General features: G+C 37.2%; 1 long non-coding RNA gene across 1 annotated transcript; it reads left to right on the top strand.

Annotated features, from left to right (window-relative positions):
* The first annotated feature begins 486 nt into the window (after nucleotides 1-486).
* Nucleotides 487-10,685, top strand: LOC136036333 (uncharacterized). The gene is made up of 2 exons (XR_010619705.1): nucleotides 487-3,578; nucleotides 10,453-10,685. It is a non-coding gene; the product is annotated as an uncharacterized LOC136036333 (long non-coding RNA).
* The last annotated feature ends 494 nt before the right edge of the window (nucleotides 10,686-11,179 follow it).

Raw genomic sequence — 11,179 nt, 5'->3', positions numbered from 1 at the left:
GAGTGAAAAATTTCTACAATATGGTTTATAGAAAAGTAGGTTTAAAAAAATGAATAAGGTATGATCTAACAGATAAAGATATTGAGGCATTTAAAAGGGAGCTCTTGGAGTCACATTTAAAAAATAAGTTGAGAGAGTTAGAAAACAATGAAAATGATGCACATAGTGTAATTATGCAGTTAAATGAAACAATGGGCTGTTGTGCAGAATCTTGTGGCCTGACAGAAAAATTAAGAAAGAATGATCGGTATTTTGATTTGGATTTCAATTTAATGAAAGGAGAAGTGAAATATTTACTAAATCACTTGAATGAATGTGAAAGCACGGAAGATCAAAGTTTGAGATTGGCTAAATATGAAGATAAGAGAAGAGAATATATAGGTTTAATAAAAAAGGAGAAAAGAGTATGGGAATAAGAAAAAACTGGAAATTGCTAATAATTAAAAAAAAATGTATATATAAAGAAGTTTTGTGGCCATAATAGGAATGACAGTAGAAAGGGAAAATTTAATACCTAGCCTGTTCTAGAAGCTGATTCATAACCTGATTACCTAAAAAAATTGGAAGGTGATTGTGCTGATCTTCAGGAGGTAGTGCATACCCCAGAGATGGTTAATTGTCCTATGAGGGAACATGATTATGATTTAGTGGGTAATGTGAATGGCCAAGAGATAAAGTTGGTATTTAATAATTTTAAAGGCTATACTGCTGCGGGTGTTGATGGTACACCAATAAAGTTATTTAAGAATTTTCTTTCCATTTTAATTCCGATAATTGTTCTTCTTTGTAATAAGGTGTTAAAGTCAGGGCAATGGCCAAGCGCTTGGAAGACATCATTGTTTATACCACTTTTTAAGAGAGTAAATCCGAAGGCTTTTGAGAATTATCGTTTAATTGCGCTTGTCCCTGCTTTAAGTAAGGTATTGGAGAAAATATTAGATTCGAGGCTTTCCAACTGGTTAAATAAAAATAATTTAATACATAAGGAACAAGGAGGTTTCAGGATAGGGTATGGGACGAAGGATAATGTCTTTATTTTGAAGGCATTGTTAGATAGAAATGGAAAGAGAAAAACTTGTCTTTATGTGGGATTTCTGGACCTACATAAGGCTTTCGATAGTGTCTACAGAGAGTTATTGAAAGAAGCCCTGCTAAGAAGTGGCCTTCCTCGTTTATTTGTTAGTTTGATAGTGATCATTTATAATTGCGTGAGTGAAATCGCATAAGTTAGTAATAGGTTTTCGAAGCTTTTTGTTATTAAGCTGCGAGTAAAACACGGTGGCACCTTTTCTCCGAAGTTGTTTATTATTTATATATATGATGTTTTTAACTTTCTAGAGAAAAGATGGGGTCCGAAAGTTAGCCTAGGGACCCAAAAACTATCTCTTTGATTATTTGCAGATGATATTGCTTTGGTGGCTAATAAACTGCAAGATCTACAGACGCTTTCAAATCTCATAGAGGAATATTTGCAGATAAAAATTTAAGGCTGAACACTGAAAAAAGCTGAGTAGTTATTTTTGAAAAAGGAGTGTAGGTGGCGAAGAAAAGTATAGATTTAAATTTAATAAAAAGGAACTAATTATAAGTAAAAGAATAAAATATTTAGGCTTTACCTTATCGGAAAATGGAAGCCTAAAGAGTCGTGTTGATGAGATAATTGAGAGAGGTAGAGTGGTCATGTCTGCAGTTTTTAGAAACCCGACGATAAAGGGGATTAAAAACCCAAAAATACATAAAAGAACATTTAATACAAAATTTTACTCGCGATAGATTTTGGAGCAGAGATATAGGGTGGAGAAACGATGCAGTAACTGGAGCCTCTTCAGCTCCAGTATTATAAAAGAGTGTTTGGTCTACATCAGACAACTCATTCACAGATTCTGAAAGGTGATGTGGGCCTGTTTTCTTTAAAGCTATATAGGTATATTTTAATGTTTATATTCTGGTTGAAGTTAACTAGGAGTAATGAAGATAGACTAGGAAGAGTGGCATATGATCTGAAGTTGAAAAGTGGTTTAAGAACCCCGTGGTAATCCCAAATTCAATCATTACTAGAAAAAGTAGGAATGCCTTACTTATGGAATACTGGTCTTTGTTCTAGTGATGTACACACATATTTAGAAAGCCAGGTAGGTACTATTTTTATTAGACAGTCAGGAAATTCAGCATTAGCAAGGACTTGTTTTAGATTCTACAACTCTACAACATTATAATCAGGCAAAAGCTGGTTTCTAAGAGGAGGTTTATTTTAAATTTAATTTACCCCCTATGATTCTATGTCCTTGGATTCAGCTTAGAGCAAATTGTCTTCCAATCCAGAACAGGCAAAAATGTTCAAAAAAAAAAAATGATAGTTGGTCCTGATAGGCGTTATGTTTTTCCCCTTTGTAAACACGAGGTGGAAGACTTGGATTATTTTCTCCAGAATGCCCGGTGCTCTTTGATTTACGGGAAAATTATTTCCATGGAATTAATTTTTATGGATATTCTGCAAAATAGTAGCCCAGCTATAATTTTTCGAGTGGGAGTGTATATAGATAAATCCTTAGTAAGAAGAAAAAGTGTATATGATTAATTTCTTTTGTTGTTAGATTACGTATTTTCGCGTTGTATTTTATTTCTGCACGTGTTTATAATTTTTATTGTTGCTTAATTTCCTTGATTGTTTGTTATTAATCTATATTTTTGTGTGTGTATGGCCCATGGGCTTTTGAAATACACTAATCTATATATCTATCTATCTGTCTATAGGGTTGTGCAAGTTTCATTGAACTAATTCGAACAATTGAATTTCATTTTCAATGTCCTTAATTAAAAAAAGGATGGCTGGTTTCCTACCATCTCACTAATTTTGGTGATTTCTTATTTTCAAAGTTTAGAAAAACCATCAAAATACTACCCATTAAGACAGCTTGAATTTTTATAGTCAAATATATGCTCTAGAGAAAAGGTTCAGTTGATCTTCTTCTTGATAGATGACATAAGAAGAAGAGGAGAGACGTCCATGGCTTTATTCTAATGTTTGGTTATATTGCGAATGACACTTGAATTAGAATTATAATGAAACTTCAAGATTATAGAATCTTAATAGTTCTGTTGTAGGATTTGATACATTACCACTAGTGCTCAATTGTTTTATTTTAGCTTTATGCTTCACCCTCCTTCCTCCCTTATGTGTTGCTCTCTACTTCCCCCTCCTGTTTCTCTCATACGTTTTTCTCTACTTTCTTCTTTTGTGGTTTTGATTGTGTTTTGCGATTTGGCTCAAAATCATATATGAAACTCACTTTTTCCCTTCTGTTTCACATACTATCTACTTATCATTTTTAGGTTTGATGCTGATATTGCTCCTGAGTTGTATGAGTTTAAACTTGCTAAATCGAACGTCAAAAAGTTGAAATCCAAAAAATCCAAAAGTCAAGAATTTTCGGAAAAAAACTCAGACTCAGACTCAGAAGGAGAGTTTGATTGTTGGTTCAAAAATTTGGTCCGAAAAATAAAATCAGAAAGTCAAGATTACGAAATTACTGGAGCGGCCCAAAGAATTAAAGCCAGTGGTGAAGTCAGGATTTGCAGTGAGTTTTTCTTTTCTTTTTTTTTGTCTGTATGCTATTTAATATTTTTCACTCATCTGTACTTTAGTTTTAATATTTAAAGGGGTTTCAGTTGGAAACAGCAGAAAGGTTGAAATAGTAAAATATTGTATTGGCCTATAAAAAAAATGACTGGGATTAGTCAACCTGGACTTATTCTAGTCCAACAGTTCATGGTGAAGAAGTGTAAGTAAGGAGTGACTCGACTCAATAGTAACCAAAAATCCAGAAAGCAGAATTTAAATATCAATAGATACACCAAAAAATTAGCTTATTATATTAATTCATAATATGTAAGGTTAATCCAGCTTAGTGTTACCCATCAAAAGTTACAAGCCTGAGAAAATTTGCCTCATTTTTAAAATAGGGTACTGGCTATAGTCGTTTACCACCACCCCCAGAAATACTCCAAGTGGAATATACCCTCCCCCCTGGAGAATACCCCGTGAAAAATACCGACCCTACATCGGAAAATACCCTCCGTGAAACATAATCCCCCAGAGAATACCCTCCGAAGAATAATCCCTGCAGAAAATAACACACCCTCCCTTCCTCAGAAAATCGGGTTTCCCAAATTTGAGAATTTTGTTTAAGTTGTGTTATTTTATTTCCGTTGAGAAGCCCTAAGGAAAGGGATAAAGAGGAATTTATATGCCATAAGTAAGTTAAAAACTTAAAAAAAAGCGCAAATCCATTTTGTTGAAAAAAGTTCCACATTAACTTCTACCACTTTTGGCAGTAACGGCCGCCAAATAAAAAAAAATGAAGACAAAAATATTGGTGAAAAATCATGAAAAATAAGTTTAAAACATATCGCCACGAAAAGTTTAAGAAGGTTTACCTCCTTTGAAAGCATAGTTGACTTTGGGTTGAACCAATAAATTCTTATTATTTGAGTTTTTGCGGGTGAAAGCGTTGTCAAATTTTACAAGTTAGTTTTCTTATTTTGCAAGTGTGAAACTACCACAATTCACAATTAATAAATAGAAAAAAAATTATTTGAATTTATTTCTACCCATTTTTGGCTTAATCTAGCTCTACTTTTCGTTGGAAAACATGGTTTATGGAAAAAAATTAAATTAATTTCTGTTTATTTTTCATTAGCAGTAATCAATAAAATTTTTTCCACAAAATAACTTTCTCAAAGCTAAAAATCTCAGGAAATTGTTATTTCCTGAGAAGGAGATGTTATATGAAAGTCTCTGGAGATGTTCTATTGATTGTAATTTGTCTTGGAAGAAGCAGGGTGAAATAGTGTCAGCAAAAGCAGCTAGAGGATTGGGAGTGATGAGGAGGCTGAAAAAAGTGTTCCCGGTAGCAGTTGTCAAATTGTTATACAGTGCTATTATTCACCCTTACATCACGCACGGTTGTTCTGTTTGGGCAAGTAATTTCGTGAGAAATTATAAAAGAACCCAAATAATACAAAACAAAGCACTGCGTCTCATAGCAGAATTTCAAAACTTTCAGAATACTGCGGAGTGTTTTAGAAATAATGATATTTTGAATATAAGCGAGCTACGTGATCACCAGCTAGCAATTATTGTTTTTCAAAGTGTAAATAAGTTAAGCCCTGAACACTTTTATGATTTTTTTTTTAAACTAATTCGTTTTATCACCCTTATTTTACCCGGAATTCGGAGTATTTGACTCACGAGAGAAGAAATACAACAAGAGCAGGATTTGTTCTCAGGAACATAGGTGTCAGTGTCTGGAATGACCTTCCAGAATCGGTCAGAGTGGAAGTAAGTCTGGCATCATTCAAGAGAACGGTTAAATTCCATTTTTTAAATAGGAAAGAGGTGTGATAAGAGGAAAGGGTATTTATTTATTTACTATTTAAAATTATTTATTTGTTTTTCTTACCCCCCCCCCCTAAGGATTTATTTTTGGGTGGGGGAATGAAATGAAGAAATGATTTAGCAGATTCCCGGTGGTTAGAATTGCGGCCACAGTCAGGACAATTTTGTCTTAAGAGTGGCCGTTAATGGTAAATTGTTTGTTTATTTTATATGTTTTGGATGAAAATAAAAATGCATATGTCTATGTCTATGTCTCAAAGAAAAGTAAAAAACTTCATTTAACTAAAATTGAACAAAAATAGAATCGAATGATCTACCAAGGACAAAACTACCACCAATCCCCCTCATCAAGCTTATGAAACCCAAAACGAACAGAAATTTCCATAAATAACAGATCCAAACCCAAAACAAGAAGAAGCTAGCATGAGTAAGGATTTTAACCCCTATGCCTTCCGAAGGCCATAAAATAAGTTGCACTTTACCGAAAAAAGTACAAGAAAATGGGCATTGTCAGTTTAATATACATATGCTGATATTTATTTCTTTAATTCTCAAAAACATTTGATTTATTAAAGCCGCAAAAATTTTCCTGGCAATTGAAGCCAGCGTAGCAAAATATACTATCCTGATGACACTCTCTTATGCACATTAACACACTTAAACGTTTTTAACCTTTTCCCCCACAAAAATAACTTTATAAACTAAAAATGACCACTGTTTTTATTTGGATAGCGGAAACTTGCCATTTCATTGTTAGATTACGATGTTCCATGGCCATTTCCATCCTTTGACACTCAATGGCTAACAAACAGCACCATCTCACAAGCATTATCATACTTTGTGTACACCCACAAAATGGAATATATGACATATCAAGAGAAAACATACTGAAGTATTTTTATGGTATGGATTCAAAGTATTCATTTTTATGGTGATGTTTCATACACCATTATTTCAATAAAAATATATTATTTGCTAATTTTCTTATATTTGTTTTATTTTTTGGGCTCTGCTAATAGCTCCAACGCTTAGAATCTTTATTCAAAAGTCATATAGGTTAGGTTAACCTAACCTACACATAATAGACTAGTATTTGGCAGCAGCAAGAGGCAGACGCTTTGGATAAGCTTTCTTGAGCTGCAGTTCGGACTCAGAGGCGTTTCCACTTCCCATTCTAATATCAAACGACTTAAAGTTCGATTCAAAATCATACTTGAAATAAACCAATCTGGGAGCGTCTTTGCAGACACGAATGTACTTGATCTTGTTCCAAAGAACAGTAGTACGGTCGGTTGACTTTTTCTTGTTCTTTATCAGATCTTCTCCAAGCTGGTGAAAGTCCGACCAGTACTTATGATCGTCAATAACATTCACAATGTACGGAAAAGGGTTGATCCGTGCTAGAAGGCAGATGGTCCGCCAACCCTCGATGGTAAAAACTGGCACGTTCTTGGCAGCCCGTTCAATGCAAGCGTGCATTGTATCTCCCTCTTGCTGCGTATGCCCAGATTCTAGAAAAATATGGTTTATTTCCTGGACATTTGGCAGGGTCATTATCGAAAACACATACATAGCGACCATGAACTGGTTCCTAAACTGTCCCCCACAACAATCGGTCACAAAATAGAACTTTCTCACGTCACCATTTGTTTTCATTAGGTTGAACAGAACTGTACAAGTTTCATTTGAACCCCTCTTGCCATAGGTCTGGTCCCACAAATTGCAAATACCTTCCCTTGAGTTGAGGTCGTACACAGTTAGATTGTAGATGGCCAGTTTGCGCTTATAGAAAATTGGTCCAGCCTCCGACTTCGGTGTCTCAAGCACTTTCTGCAAGTCAACATTGTAAAGCTTTGCTGACTCAAAGCCTTCTTCACACTGATTTATTTTTTCCTTTATTTCATTTTTCAATTCTCTTGCCCTTTTAGCCCTAGGAAGATGTGCATCATAATTTGCTTTTTCACCTTCTTTTCTGCAGGCAGCAAAAAGTTCCACCTAGTGCAAACTGGACACTGATCTTTCTTGGGAACATGAAAAGATCTGTTCATTGTTTAGAACACTTTAATGTACACTTTTCTTGATGCTGGTCTTCTTCTTTCTTCGACACACTTTTCGAGATACAGTCTGTACAGCTTAGACAAGTTAAGTTGCACATCCAAATACAGCCTGGTTGAATTTGCTCGACAGTAATGGGAATCGACTGCAGGGAAACTTTCAATGTGCTTTCTGATAAAATCAATTTGTTTGTGAGTTACCCTTTTTTTTGAAGTTCTGGGGGCTTGTCTCAGCCCTCTTATCTGAAGAAGCAGTGCCTGCCCCAGAGGTATTCATAACACAGTTTCTGACAAACTTTTCTCCGAGCCCTAGGGCACCAAGAAAAAAGGCTTTGCACACCCTTTTCTTTTCACCTGTGACTGTTAGAAAATAATTGAATGTACTTGTTCGCCTATTTGTCTCTCCCATCTTTCTCTTAGTTGAGCGTTTCACAACATGCGGCAGTATGAACTGTTTTTGTGTATGCATATTCCCCTGTAGTCTTCCAAGCTCCCAATAATCGCTGAAAGATTTCTGAATTTCTTCCTCGCTTATGCTTCTACATGAAAAAAACCTGCATTTGCAGGTAATTTTCTTCAACTGTGTGTGTGTGTGTGTGTGTGTGTGTGTGTGTGTGTGTGTGTGTGTGTGTGTGTGTGTGTGTGTGTGTGTGTGTGTGTGTGTGTGTGTGTGTGTGTGTGTGTGTGTGTGTGTGTGTGTGTGTGTGTGTGTGTGTGTGTGTGTGTGTGTGTGTGTGTGTGTGTGTGTGTGTGTGTGTGTGTGTGTGTGTGTGTGTGTGTGTGTGTGTGTGTGTGTGTGTGTGTGTGTGTGTGTGTGTGTGTGTGTGTGTGTGTGTGTGTGTGTGTGTGTGTGTGTGTGTGTGTGTGTGTGTGTGTGTGTGTGTGTGTGTGTGTGTGTGTGTGTGTGTGTGTGTGTGTGTGTGTGTGTGTGTGTGTGTGTGTGTGTGTGTGTGTGTGTGTGTGTGTGTGTGTGTGTGTGTGTGTGTGTGTGTGTGTGTGTGTGTGTGTGTGTGTGTGTGTGTGTGTGTGTGTGTGTGTGTGTGTGTGTGTGTGTGTGTGTGTGTGTGTGTGTGTGTGTGTGTGTGTGTGTGTGTGTGTGTGTGTGTGTGTGTGTGTGTGTGTGTGTGTGTGTGTGTGTGTGTGTGTGTGTGTGTGTGTGTGTGTGTGTGTGTGTGTGTGTGTGTGTGTGTGTGTGTGTGTGTGTGTGTGTGTGTGTGTGTGTGTGTGTGTGTGTGTGTGTGTGTGTGTGTGTGTGTGTGTGTGTGTGTGTGTGTGTGTGTGTGTGTGTGTGTGTGTGTGTGTGTGTGTGTGTGTGTGTGTGTGTGTGTGTGTGTGTGTGTGTGTGTGTGTGTGTGTGTGTGTGTGTGTGTGTGTGTGTGTGTGTGTGTGTGTGTGTGTGTGTGTGTGTGTGTGTGTGTGTGTGTGTGTGTGTGTGTGTGTGTGTGTGTGTGTGTGTGTGTGTGTGTGTGTGTGTGTGTGTGTGTGTGTGTGTGTGTGTGTGTGTGTGTGTGTGTGTGTGTGTGTGTGTGTGTGTGTGTGTGTGTGTGTGTGTGTGTGTGTGTGTGTGTGTGTGTGTGTGTGTGTGTGTGTGTGTGTGTGTGTGTGTGTGTGTGTGTGTGTGTGTGTGTGTGTGTGTGTGTGTGTGTGTGTGTGTGTGTGTGTGTGTGTGTGTGTGTGTGTGTGTGTGTGTGTGTGTGTGTGTGTGTGTGTGTGTGTGTGTGTGTGTGTGTGTGTGTGTGTGTGTGTGTGTGTGTGTGTGTGTGTGTGTGTGTGTGTGTGTGTGTGTGTGTGTGTGTGTGTGTGTGTGTGTGTGTGTGTGTGTGTGTGTGTGTGTGTGTGTGTGTGTGTGTGTGTGTGTGTGTGTGTGTGTGTGTGTGTGTGTGTGTGTGTGTGTGTGTGTGTGTGTGTGTGTGTGTGTGTGTGTGTGTGTGTGTGTGTGTGTGTGTGTGTGTGTGTGTGTGTGTGTGTGTGTGTGTGTGTGTGTGTGTGTGTGTGTGTGTGTGTGTGTGTGTGTGTGTGTGTGTGTGTGTGTGTGTGTGTGTGTGTGTGTGTGTGTGTGTGTGTGTGTGTGTGTGTGTGTGTGTGTGTGTGTGTGTGTGTGTGTGTGTGTGTGTGTGTGTGTGTGTGTGTGTGTGTGTGTGTGTGTGTGTGTGTGTGTGTGTGTGTGTGTGTGTGTGTGTGTGTGTGTGTGTGTGTGTGTGTGTGTGTGTGTGTGTGTGTGTGTGTGTGTGTGTGTGTGTGTGTGTGTGTGTGTGTGTGTGTGTGTGTGTGTGTGTGTGTGTGTGTGTGTGTGTGTGTGTGTGTGTGTGTGTGTGTGTGTGTCTGTGTCTCTGTGTCTCTGTGTCTCTGTGTCTCTGTGTCTCTGTGTCTCTGTGTCTGTGTGTCTCTGTCTCTGTGTGTCTCTGTGTCTCTGTGTCTCTGTGTCTCTGTGTCTCTGTGTCTCTGTGTCTCTGTGTCTCTGTGTCTCTGTGTCTCTGTGTCTCTGTGTCTCTGTGTCTCTGTGTCTCTGTGTCTCTGTGTCTCTGTGTCTCTGTGTCTCTGTGTCTCTGTGTCTCTGTGTCTCTGTGTCTCTGTGTCTCTGTGTCTCTGTGTCTCTGTGTCTCTGTGTCTCTGTGTCTCTGTGTCTCTGTGTCTCTGTGTCTCTGTGTCTCTGTGTCTCTGTGTCTCTGTGTCTCTGTGTCTCTGTGTCTCTGTGTCTCTGTGTCTCTGAGTTTTAAGTAACATACGTTTCTATATCTGCAAATCTAAGATGCCATTACTTTTGTTTGGAAAACGTTTTTTGGGGTAAGTTGGTTTTAACTCATTTCTAAAAAAGAAGTAATTAAAGCGGAAACACTGTTAAATAAGCATACTGTTCTAATGTTATAATCAACTAAAGTCGTTTGCAAATATCAGCAAGCAAATTTTGAAATATAAACACATATCTTTCCACATATTTTGTCGGGTACAAGCTCCTTAGCTTCTTTTTACTAATAACTTTGTTTCTCTTTTTTTTTTCAGATGCCAAAAGTAGACAAGAAATCTACCATGAGTTTGAAAGAGTTTATAAGATTCTGCAAAAGTTCAAGAAGTAGTTTTATTCGCAATTTTTTTATGTATTTATTGTTTCTTCTTATCTTTTATGATTTTCAAATTGTCGGTGCAGTTTAATGTTTAGTCTTGCTTTAAATTTATTTGTACATGAAAGTTTTATGTGACAGTTCTTTGCAATTTATAAATGATCTTTGTCAAAACACTGCTTTTTGTTTTTGCGCCTAAGGGCTCTCTAAAAATGTACAATTATTGCCTTTGTATTTCCTGGTAGATAAAAATGCAGTTTGTCTTCTGCTTGGTGCTCCAGAGAATTTAAATAGTTTGAGGATTAGCAAAAATAAAACAAAACATAACAAAAATCAATTAGTTCATGGTAATGAACTGAGTAAGGAGTGATGCGGCTCAATAGCAGACATTTGCTACCAAAACTCTAAAAACTGAATTTTAATACCAATAGATACAGAGAAAGATTTTGCTTATTATGCTGATTCCAAATATTTAAGTTTTATTAAGTTTAGTGTTACCCTTCAAACACTATGAGCCTGAAAATATTTGCAGAAAAAAGGGTAAACACCCCTAAAAAATTAGAGAATCTGAATGAAAATAAAACATCCGATTCATTGAATCAGAAAAGCATATTGTAGACGTTACAAGCTCCTACTTAACACTAGTATTTTTTTTATTCCAGAAGAAA

Source organism: Artemia franciscana, chromosome 15 (genome assembly GCF_032884065.1).
Source record: "Artemia franciscana chromosome 15, ASM3288406v1, whole genome shotgun sequence".
In the NCBI taxonomy this organism is placed as follows: domain Eukaryota; kingdom Metazoa; phylum Arthropoda; class Branchiopoda; order Anostraca; family Artemiidae; genus Artemia; species Artemia franciscana.
The sequence above is the reverse complement of the archived record's forward strand: the minus strand, read 5'-3'. Positions and strand labels throughout refer to the sequence as shown.